The sequence below is a fragment of the Oncorhynchus nerka genome, linkage group LG11, assembly GCF_034236695.1.
Source record: "Oncorhynchus nerka isolate Pitt River linkage group LG11, Oner_Uvic_2.0, whole genome shotgun sequence".
In the NCBI taxonomy this organism is placed as follows: Eukaryota; Metazoa; Chordata; class Actinopteri; order Salmoniformes; family Salmonidae; genus Oncorhynchus; species Oncorhynchus nerka.
The window spans coordinates 48,565,392-48,577,452 of NC_088406.1; the positions used below are offsets into that span (position 1 = coordinate 48,565,392).

Sequence of the window (12,061 nt, forward strand, 5' to 3'; positions counted from 1 at the left end):
AACTGCACTGTTGGTTAAGGGCTTGTAAGTAAGTATTTCACGGTAAGGTCTAAACTTGTTGTAATCGGAGGATTTGGTCTAGGTCAAAAATACACAGGTTAAGACAACGTATTCACAAATCTGGTACCAGCACCATTGCTAACTACCAGCGCTGTTGCTAACTAGCATACCCATTGTTGCAAAGAGCTATGGGATATTATAATTGTCTTAACCTTTGTCATCTTCAACCTATGGGTACACTCACATGGCTGCCAGTCCACCCATTATGCCGTCATTGACTCGAGCAGGGATATCCGTTCTATTCATTCTATTTCTATGGTTAGATGTGTCGGTGAAAATGGGTCACCAACAGAAGACAAAAACAGAAAAATTCCAGCCCAGTTCAAAATCGGGAAAACTTCACACCTCAATGAACCTGTGAGAGAGCTAGGCAAAACAAATGCTGTGAAGGGGCCTGTGCTGCTCGTAGAGGGGGACGCCCTAATCTCTCTTTTGTCCCGGTCCAGGTAGGGGTCTCGCTTTGGTATGAAGTTCCCCTTGACGTGGAGTGAAGCAGGGTGGGTATAATGAAGTGTGATGGGACACCACCAGCCCCCTCCCCCGCCATCTCTCACCCTGTCCCATACAGCCCAATCCCGTGCCATTATTGCCACTAACGTCCTTCCTGGGTCTGTGGAGAAGCCAACAGATGTTGGCTGGTGTGAAAGGACCCTTGAGCTTGTAAACTAGCCGCCGGGATTTGGAGGGGACGGGATCAAAGGGAGGCCTACTTGAACACCTCCAGAGACACATATACTCTGACCAATCTTCAACCTCAGCATGTAGACAAATGTGTGCACACATGTATTTATACATGGACTCTCTCACATTGCAAGCCTATTGTCCCCATACCGACACATTCACTAACATGCAATCAAGGACAAATGTGTGTACACATACAAACACGATTTCACGCACAAATGTACAGGCATAAACACGCACACAGGTACTTGAACACGCACTAGTTAACCAAACCAATCCAAAAGGGGTCTGTTTTATGTAATACTTGTCAGTGTAATAACTGAAGAATTCACCATTGGAGGAAGTGAGCAGACTCTAAAAAATATGCAGACAGAGGAAACAAATAGCAGTGTGGAGCGACAGCTTTACTTCGGGTCCTTTTCCCAGATTTAGAGAGCAGAACGGAGGATCAAGCACCCAGGTAGAAATTGTCTGAATCTTCGTTGAGTTTGACAAACCCAGGTTATGCAACGAGTGCTGCTTGCAATGCCAGGTGACAATTAAAATAGCAAGCAGCGAAGTAGGGAGAAACTTAGAATAAATAATAATTTGGCAGAGTGCTCAGGCAACACTGTCTGACAAAACATGGCAGGAGCATAATGTGGCATCACATAACACAACAGTCCTTCACCAGATACCTGTTAGACAATGACTACTCATCTTATCTTTCCTGGATGAATATGCATTTAGGCCAAATGTAAAGGAAGTGGATTCGGTGGATGTGCCAACATTGTAGCTTTGTTCTGTTATTCCAGTGGCAGCGGTTGCGTCTCCCTGTCTGACAGCGCAGGCCTTTCATCCATAGGAGATGTCCCTGCTAGTCCTCCCAGAATGTCACCTCAGCAACATCACCACCGCTTTCATCCGCTGGGAACAGGAAGTGTTTTTTTTACGACTGTTTCCTGGATGTTACACTTCATTGTTTACTCTCCCTGTGTCGTGATGCACTCTGTCTTCGTCTCTGAGTTTAAGGTCACTAGGATTTCTATGGTCAGCTAGATCTTGTTTTTACAGCTTACCAATTAAAGTACTACAAAATAACACCTTCATAAGTAAAAAAAAGAATAATAAAAAGGAGAATCAGAGCTTTGTCATTAAACAAACCTCTTTCTGTCTATGGCTTTTTTTGGGGGGGGGGGGGGGGTGAGAAGAGAGCATGTTGGGTATTCAGCCACCCCTTCTTAACCTGGCTCATGGAGGATAAGTGACACACACAGACACATGGGAATATCCCTTGCAGTCCAAAATAGCCTTCACCCACACACCAAAAAAAAAAGCATCTCACATACTTGAACAATTAGTTCCATGGCTCAAATTCACCAGAAAAAGTCCAACAGTGCTTTTGACTTGAGTACAATGAAAGTACATACTATCAGTGAGGTTTGGGTGACAGTTAATACAACATGAGGTTTGTATTCACTCACTTAAAGACGACAGACTAGTCCTTAAAACCCCATAGAGGTTATCCAATCTCACAACAGTCACATGTTAGGGCAGAATGACATGTCAAATTAATTACTATTCCCGAGAATGTAAACTGTCTGCCTGAGCAATTTTGACATTAGCTGTGGGACCAGCAGAGGCCCAAGAGGTCTGTCTGCCTGGGTGTTTAGTATTCTGCACCACCTGTTTGGAGCCTGAAGGACCAATGATGTTAGATTTCAATCCATCTAGCAAAAATGCTGAATCATTGCTCCTCCATTTTTTAAGACTCACAAACATACCATGATTAAAGTAGTGTCACACCCTGATCTGTTTCACCCCCTCCAGGTGTCGCCCATCGATCCAATTATCCCCTGTGTATTTATACCTGTGTTCTCTGTCTGTTCGTTGCCAGTTCGTATTGTTTGTTCAAGCTTACCAGCGTTTTTCCTGTCAGCTCCTATCGTTTCCCAGCCTCTCTTTTGTCATCCTCCTGGTTTTTGACCTTTGCCGGTCCCCGGCGTCTACGTCCCTGAGAATATCCGAGTTAACCGAGTCCCTCCAAGAGCCTCCGTAGGCTGCTGATTCACCTCTTCCCGAGCCGATAAAGCTCGGCAGGGCTGGGCTGTCTCCAGCCAACCGCGTACGCAGACTTGAGACCTAGAGATGTCTGCATTGTGGTATTGTCGGTCATTTTGTGTCTACTTGTCCCTTCAAGACAGCTAGCTCATTCGTTGGAGTGAGTACACTGGTGGGTCTGAAAGATAATTGTTCTTCTCCCCTTACTCGCCCCACCTATCTATGCCACCCTGCTGTGGGGCGACCAGTCCAAGTCTCTCCAGGTACTCATCAACTCGGGGATTGATGTGAGTCTCATGGACGTTAGACTGGCATCCGAGCTGGGCATCCCCACTCAACCCCTCTCCATTCCCAAGGGTGTTGGAGTGCTGGACGGGCGCTCTTTTGGCCAGGTCACCCACCAGACCACCCCTGTCAACCTACGAGTCTCGGGGAACCACAGCAAGACTATCCAATTCCTGCTGGTTGAGTCTCCGCAGGTTCCGTGGTATTGGGATTCTCGTGGCTCCAGCAACACATTCCCTCCATTGACTGGGCTACTGGTGCCATCATAGGTTGGAGCCCATCCTGCCACACTCATTGTCTGAAGTCAGCTCTGCCTGCCCCGGGACGTCTTCCTGGGGGCTTGGAAATTGCCCCTGACCTCTCCACCAGCTCCACAGAGTACCAGGACGTCCGGGAGGGGTTCAGTAAGGACTGGGCCACTTCGCTTCCACAGCACCGACCAGTTATAAAAGAAGGTCGAGCCTGAGGCACTGGCACATCGCTATAGGGCGGCGGCTACACCTATGGAAACCAAGACCTGTCCCGCCTGCTCCAAGATCATTACCCCCTCTACTGTTCGTCCTCTGTTGCTCTGTACCCTCCGTATTTTTCCTACCTTTTCTGTGTCTAGTGTCCCGTTTGTCTTCTGTTTCTAGACCCTTCCCTCCCCCTGTGTCATTGATGGCCAGCCCTGATCTGTTTCACCTGTCCTTGTGCTTGTCTCCACCCCCCTCCAGGTGTCGCCCATCTTCCCAATTATCCCCTGTGTATTTATACATGTGTCCTCTGTCTGTTCGTTGCCAGTTCGTCTTGTTCGTTCAAGCTTACCAAGCTTTTCCTGTCAGCTCCCATCTTTTCCCAGCCTCTTTTTTCTCGTCCTCCTGGTTTTTGACCTTTGCCTGTCCTGACCCTGTACCCGCCCGCCTGACCTCTCTGCCTGTCCCTGACCAGGGACTGCCTGCCGTCCTGTACCTTTGCTTTACCCTGGATTATCGACCCCTGCCTGCCTTGACCTGTCTTTGCCTGCCCCTGTTGCTACAATAAACATTGTTACTTCGACAGTCTGCATCTGGGTCTTACCTTGAATCCTGATAAGTAGAGGAATCCAGATGTAGGCTAATGTTGTTACCTCATGTTCCATGTTTTTCTTTTGGATCTTAAGTCCCATTTATATCTGCCTCTAACATGCATACTTCATCCTGATCTTGTCTGTTCACACTTACATTCTGATCTGATTGTAATTTGATTTTGTGTCTTTTAATCGTCTATGCCTGTGGGCACATTTAGCATGTGTACAAGATCAGGACGCATCGGACGCATGTTAGCACCAGGTGAGAACGGGTGATGAATGTTTTATTTGCTTTGGAGGACATTGACAAGCACCACATCTGGCAAAATTAGTTCATGACTTTAAGGTTGAAATCAATAAAATAGGAGATAGAAGAGCACTCGTGTAGTTTCATTTGAGCTCGAATTGGCAATTCAACAGGTACTCTTCAAAAGGTCAACGTCAAAAAGGTAGGCCTGGTAATAGAGTCAAAGGTCATTTTAAAATGAAGGGGAAGTGTTTAAAAACAAAAGTAAGATCAAAGTTAAAAAAGGGATCCATAACTTTTTCCTGAATCTAATCACATGGAGGTGATGTGCAGTGTTTTTGTAGGGAGAGGCAATCTCAGCCTTTTGGACAAGCTCGAAATCCATTCATACGTTCTCTTTTAAACAAGCCGATAATCTTTGTGTAAATCAGCACTTGAATGAAAGGAATCTGCTGTAAAAGCATCAGAAACGATAACTGACACATCAATAATGAAGGTTTACCATAATGCAGGCAAAGCTGACAACCACATGTGAGAGTGGAACCACTTCACTGGTTACCTTGCAAAGCTGCTTTTGGGCTCCCTTATGTAAAACATATGCTAATAAGAAATTACACATGAATCTCAATGAATGTTGTCAATCCTGTTAATGCTTTTTGCTTCCCTAAAATACACGTTTTATGTATATGGTTTGTCCATCCATGGACGTTTGCCTAGCACAATGGCAATGCAGTTTTAAACAATGACATGGTTGGGCCATCTGACCACAGACTGGAAAGCAGAAGTACGACCTAGAGTTAATCAAATTTAAATACAAATATTCACGTCAACAGTGCCTGTGGAAGGGCCTCTGAGATTAGGGGTGTCTGGCTGTAACATAACCACTAGCATCTATAGACCTGTTACTTACTCAGTTGCTTCTCTAATATCTTTTCCACACTAATCTATGTCTGAGTTGAACTGAGTTGAGGTGGACTGGTTAAGTCACCATGAAAGCCTCTGGCGACCCTTAGTGGCAAAACCATACTTCTGTTACTGTCATTACATTGTCATAAGGTCAGTTTGGTTGAAAACTGACCAACAAAGCTGACGAAAACACTGCTTCTAATGCATTTTCAAAACAAGTTTGACACTTAATGCAATTATTAATCTATGAATAGGATTCATATCAGAAATTGTGTGAGTAATGTGGCGGCACATCTTCAAGAAAAATAATTTTATTTCTTTATAAATCCACATATTTTACCTATGAAAGCATAAAATTCCATCTCACGTTTTTTTCTTATTGTTGCTTCATAATTCAAAGGAAATATGGGTATCAAATCAGAGAAGATTGAAGGTGTATCTCACATACAAATACATACACAGTCAACAGTAAGGGGAAAAAGAGTATTTGATCCGTGTTCCATCTTTTCAATTGGCAAGTGGTACACAATAGGGTCAGTTTCTTCTCTGTAAAGTTTGTGTCAGAATGAAACTTAACTCACCATTTCACCATCAAACCACAAGGCATTGCTTGTGCTGAAGGTTCATGTAATCAAACCAAACCAGGTTTTTCTTTTGTCCTCATCTTGAGAGCCCATGTTTTTGGCCAAATAATTATATTTTTCCCACCGTCATCCAAAATGGATGCATTTGATCTCATAATAGTTGAGTATACTATTCAGTTGTCTATATAGACGGAGGGAGAGAAAGAGAGAGAGAGGATTATAAAGATTATAAAGTGCCCTAGAGATCACCGAACAACCGTTTGATATTGGTGCATCGACGTGACATCGGGGGAACAAAACACTGTATCGCCATCTCTTATTGTATTCCTTTGGCATGTGACCGATCGTTAAGGGAGAGTGGAGCTTTATTACGAAACCCACAACATTTCATCAAAACCATCCAAGGGTGTTCCTCTGTAATAGGCAATTCCAATGAGAATCCCAAAAAAGTATTCCGAAAGGAATTTGAGGCGTCTGGGTTGTCAACTCATTCCTCACACAGTGAAAGAAGCCCCAGGTTTTCGAATACATTTCCCTCCACTCCACAGGGCTGGATTACATCCCAGTTCCAGGTAGAATTGCATAAGTGACAGAACACAGCGATTCCATGGCATCCACCCATCTCTACTCCTAATGCTGTTCTTGGCTTCATATGTCTTCTTTTGTGAGTTTGTTTTTCCAACTTCCTTGAACCAGGGGGACTTTACCTGGAGGAGAGAATTAAAGTAAACATCACCAAGGAATTGCCTAAACCCGCAGTCTACTAGACGATCTAATGCAATAGAACGAAAACACTATTTGTGTTGTACGTGTCCCTTCTTCCCTTCTCATTTGCCCTTTAAATCAGACATGCGTAACGTCATACCTTCACCATCTCTATGTAGAACTTGCATATAGAATTGAAATGTATAGCTCTCTGCCCCTAAACTCACCTTTCCATTCTCCCTCCCTCCACCTCAGAAGACGAGCATGGGTGATGTGCGAATCTGGAAGAGACAGGACACAGGAATCAGTGCACGAACCTCATCACCTGAGCTAAGAATTCCTGGAAAGTTCCCGTATGTCTTACCTGACCCCGGGGGGGTTCAATTCTGTAGATATGAATATCACATCTGGCTACGTGATTGCGCCTACTAGTTCCTTTTTTTATTATACAGAGACACAGGATAATAAGATGGTGCTCTAGAAGGGCATAGGCCAGATTCAAACCCACGCCAGACCTGGCATATCTGTGTGATCAGAAGGCAACAGCAGTAACCACTAGACCACCCCAGGCCACACACACCTACAAGTATTTGACAGTGTCTTACACATAGGTCTTGTTGAAAATGAGGCGATGAAAGCGGACCAAGACCATGAAGAAGCATATCTAAGAAGCTGGTTCACTGACTGATTTGGATAAGGTCGACCTTTCTCAATAGCAATTCTCACTGAGTCTCTGCATAGTCAAAGCTTTCCTTAATTTTGGGTCAGTCACAGTGGTCAGGTATTCTGCCACTATGTACTCATTATAGTTAGCGCAGTTTTTTGGTTAATTCTTTCCAGTGTGGGGTCTGTTAGTGTTTGTGAACAGAGCCCCAGGACCAGCTTGCTTATCTTATGGGACTCCTCTGCAGGTTAATCTCTCTGTAGGTGATGGCTTTGTTATGGAAGGTTTGGGAATCACTTCATTTTAGGTGGTTGTGGAATTGAATGGCTCTTTTCTGGATTCTGATAATTAGCGGGTATCAGCCTAATTCTCCACTGCATGCATTATTTGGTGTTTTACGTTGTACACAGAGGATCATTTTGTATAATTCTGGTTGGTGAGCGGACCCCAGATCTCACAACCATAAAGGGCAAAGGGTTCTATAACTGATTCAAGTATTTGTAGCCAGATCCTAATTGGTATTTCAAATTTGATGTTCCTTTTGACGGCATAGAAGGCCCTTCTTGCCTTGTCTCTCAGACCATTCACAGCTTTGTGGAAGTTACCTGTGGCGCTGATGTTTAGGCCAAGGTATGTATAGTGTTTTGTGTGCTCTAGGGCAACGGTGTCTAGATGCAATTTGTATTTATGAACCTTTTTTGGAACACTATTATTTTTGTCTTACTGAGATTTACGGTCAGATTTACTGTCTCTCGCTCTCTCTCTCTCTTGCAGTGCATGCTGGGAGTTTTTTTGGAGTTTGAGTGTTTGGTGTCTCTATTTTCTTTACATGCTATTTTCTATGGTGGAGGGTTAATGCAATATTTGTTTTAGCGGTATCCACAGTTTTTTCAAAGTTAGGGTGGAAGAGGACAGAGTAACTTTCCTGGGGTTTGGAAGGTGTGGTGTGCGCGATGGCTTCTCAGCCTAGCGAGGAGGAGACGCTATCTATACGGCATGGATTCAGGTGTGTTCCTGAGAATGGAGTTAAGGTGGAGGAGGTTCTGCTCGCGGTCGGTGAACAGGTAGGAGCTGAATTTATACACTCTACTTCTAGAATGAACAAAGCTGTGGTTGTGTTCATGAAAAGGGCTAATTTGGTTGGTAGGCTAATTGCTAGCGGAATATTTGTAAGGGGTGTGTTGGTGTCAATTTCACCTCTCTCTACCCCTTCGACAAGAGTGGTAGTTGCAAATTTGCCTCCATTTATTACGGATGACCAAATCAGGAAAGAGTCGTTTTGGTAAGTTTGCTAGAGGTTTTTGTGTACTGTCAGCAGGCTTTCAGGCAGATGCCGTTAAGCACGTTGTTTCGTTCCGGAGGCAAGTGTTTATGTTTCTGAACAACAATGAGCAACAACTAAATGTGCATTTTAAAGTGAGGCACGGGGAGGGTCTCTATGCAGGGTTTGCCAGCACAGAGGTTTTGAGTGTGGGGATTTCGGGCATAAGAGCTTTGCGTGCCCACATAAAGCCTGTAGACAAGGTGAGGCTACAAGCGCCAGTGGGGGAAATCGAGGTCAAAGTGCAGGGGGTAAAGAGATGCAGACAGCAGAAGCTGGGCCTAGTCATGCCAGGGAAGGTGGTGTAGATGAGGCTGGGCCTAGTCAGGCTAGAGATGGTGGTGTAGATAAGGCTGGGCCTAGTCAGCCTAGAGATGGTGGGGTAGCTGAGGCTGGGTCTAGTCAGGCTATGGATGGTGGTGTAGCGGAGGCTGGGTATAGTCAGGCTATGGATGGTGGTGAAGCGGGGGCTGGGTCTAATCAGGCTAGAGATGGTGGGGTGGTGGAGGCTGGGTATAGTCAGGCTATGAATGGTGGTGTAGCGGAGGCTGGGTCTAGTCAGGCTAGATATAGTGGGGTAGCTGAGGCTGGGTCTAGTCAGGCTATTGATGGTGGTGAAGCGGGGGCTGGGTCTAATCAGGCTATTGATGGTGGTGAAGCGGGGGCTGGGTCTAATCAGGCTAGAGATGGTAGGGTAGTGGAGGCTGGGTCTAGTCAGGCTAGAGATGGTGGGGAAGCAGAGGCTGGGTCTAGTCAGGCTAGAGATGGTGGGGGAAGCAGAGGCTGGGTCTAGTCAGGCTAGAGATGGTGGGGAAGCAGAGGCTGGGTCTAATCAGGCTAGAGATGGTAGGGTAGTGGAGGCTGGGTCTAGTCAGGCTAGAGATGGTGGGGAAGCAGAGGCTGGGTCTAGTCAGGCTAGAGGTGGTGGGGAAGCGGAGGCTGGGTCTAGTCAGGCTGGAGATGGTGAAGTAGCTGAGGCTAGGCCTAGTTATGCTATGGAGGGTGGTGTAGATGATTCTGGGCCTAGTCATGCTATGGAGGGTGGTGTAGATGATGCTGGGTCTAGTCAGGTTATTCTAGTGGATGAGGAGAGTATAGTGGGGAAGTGTAAGAGATTGGGGGGGAGGAGGAGGGTGTCAAGCGGAAAAGGAAAAAGGATGTGGACAAAGGCACCATGGAAATTTTGCCTGCTGCTGTGGGTGATGCCCTGACCAGAGAGGAAGGCCAGGTGGTCAGGGTGGGAGATAGAGATGAGGAGGAAAGTGAGTCTGAGGAAGATAATGATGAGTTATTTTTTTCAGACTCCTCTTCAATGGGCCCGGAGCTGACAGCCAGTCAAGCAGAGGGGTCTAAGTACACGTTGAGAGAATTGACAAGGTTCCTGAATGAGACTAAGGGGAAAAAAGTTAATCTTGAGGCTTTTTCTTCTGATCCTAGAAAGTTTGTAAGATCAGTACAACATGCTATGAAAAATGAGGGGCATGGTGTCCTCTCACCCAGGAAACCGTTTAGGTTGAGGAAGTGGGTCACAACAGTGCGTATAGTTCTACCTTTAGACACTGTTTAGATGTATATTTTCTTTCTGACACTGGGGCTTTTTGAGCTTTGCTATTGGTCTCTTTCTCTGCTGGATTTTCTCCCACTTCTTATGGAGACTCTTCGGGTAGGCTCGCTCAATATAAATGGCGCCAGAGATGCGGGAAAGAGGAGTGTGTTGGGTGGATATGTAAAACAAAAAAAAGTACAGGCGTTGTTTCTGCAGGAGACGCATAGTGATGTGTTGGATGAAGTCGATTGGGGGCTCTGGTGGAAAGGGGCAAGTGTGTTGAGCCATGGGACAAATCTTAGTGCAGGGGTGGCAGTCCTTTTTGCACCGGGGTTGTCTGTAAAACGTTGCTCCTCAAAGGAGGTGTGTAAAGGTAGGCTGCTTGTTGTTAAAGCAGAAATTAACAACATGGGTTTTGTCTTTATAAATGTGTATGTGCCTAACACAGGGAGAGAAAGAGGGGTTCTATTTGGGAGCCTTAGACAGGAACTCTCACAGGTAGCGCCTGAGGAGACGCTGGTGGTCGGAGGGGACTGGAACTGTACAATGGATTTTAGGAAAGACAGAAATGGGGAAGAGCCTCATTCAGTGTCAGTGGGAGTGTTAAGGGACATCGTTAATCAGTTCGACCTAGTGGATGTTTGGAGAACTAAACATAAAATACAAGACAGTATACATGGGTGAAGGTTTTTGGTGCTAGGGTGAGTGCAGCCCGACTTGATCGGTTTTACATGTCTAGGAATCGGAGCAATAGGCTGCTGGGCGCTACCATTCTCCCGGTGGTGTTTTCGGATCATCACATAACCATGGCTCGGCTGTCTATCTCACCAGGGCCCCGGCAGGCATCTTATTGGAAGTTCAATGTAAAGCTCTTACAAGATGCCACTTTTTGCTCAGGTTTCCAGACCTTTTGGGAAAGGTGGGGTGAGCGAAGAGAGGAGTATGAGTCTCTGAGTCAATGGTGGGATGTGGGGAAAGTCCAAATTCGGCTTTTCTGTCAACAGTACACAGCTCTCTCATCCTCAGAGGCTAAGCGAGTATTGGGGGAGGTAGAGATGGTGGGGCAAGGCAATGTAGGCCTCCAGGCTAATTTAGCTGAATTATGTAGCGACCTGGCCAGTTTTTTCCAGGTTAAAGCAAAGGGAGCACTTTGGGGTGCTCCCAGCTCCTTCTTCTTTGGTTTGAATTGACAGAGTGGTGAAGCCAAGGGTATGCATTGTCTATGGCTGTCTGATGGGCAGGTGAGATGCGGGAGCGGACTGTGGAGTTTCATACTGAATTGTATAGGGCAGAAGTGTGTGATCCTATGTGTGCTCAAGTCTTGTTCGCAGGACTCCCTAAGCTCTCTCTGGCACAGAGGGATGAAAGGGACATTCCTCTGTTGTCCCATGAACTGGCAGAGGCCGTAACCCAGATGTCCGCCGGTCGTGCACCGGGGGTTGATGGGAATAATTGGACAGGACTTATTTTGCGTGTTGCGTGAATGCGTCGGGGTAGGAGAGTTGCCGATGAGCTGCCGTCGGGCGGCTCTGACTCTACTGCCCAAAAAAGGGGACTTGTGTGAACTTAAGAACTGGAGGCCTGTGGAATTACTCTGTGCGGACTACAAGATATTTGCCAAAGTCCTCTCTAACAGACTGAAGTCCCATTTGGACTCGATAGTACATAAGGACCAAACATATTGTGCACTGGGACGCTCAATCACGGACAACTTGTTCTTAATTAGGGACATGTCGGACTTGTCGAGAGGTTCTAATGTGAACTTTGGACTGGTCTCTTTAGATCAAGAGAAGGCTTTTGATAGAGTGGACCATGAGTATCTGTTTAACCTCTTAAGTCGACCCTCTACTTTTTTGAACATTCTGTTAAAAATCGCGCAACATTTCAGCGCCCTGCTACTCATGCCAGGAATATAGTATATGCATTTGCTTAGTCTGTGTGGATAGAAAACACTCAGACGTTTAAAAAACTGGT

The 12,061-nt window shown here is 45.9% G+C and overlaps 1 protein-coding gene across 1 annotated transcript in view; it reads right to left on the bottom strand.

The window, feature by feature from the left end:
- Positions 1-5,479: 5,479 nt before the first annotated feature.
- LOC115137052 (leucine-rich repeat and fibronectin type III domain-containing protein 1-like protein) overlaps positions 5,480-12,061 on the bottom strand; it is a 60,735-nt gene continuing 54,153 nt past the window's right edge. Inside the window, exons 4-5 of the mRNA XM_029673069.2 lie at positions 6,784-6,837; positions 5,480-6,558 (exon numbers count right to left, since the gene is read on the bottom strand). The gene's annotated coding sequence lies outside the window, so the exon portion shown is untranslated. The remainder of the gene's footprint in view (positions 6,559-6,783; positions 6,838-12,061) is intronic.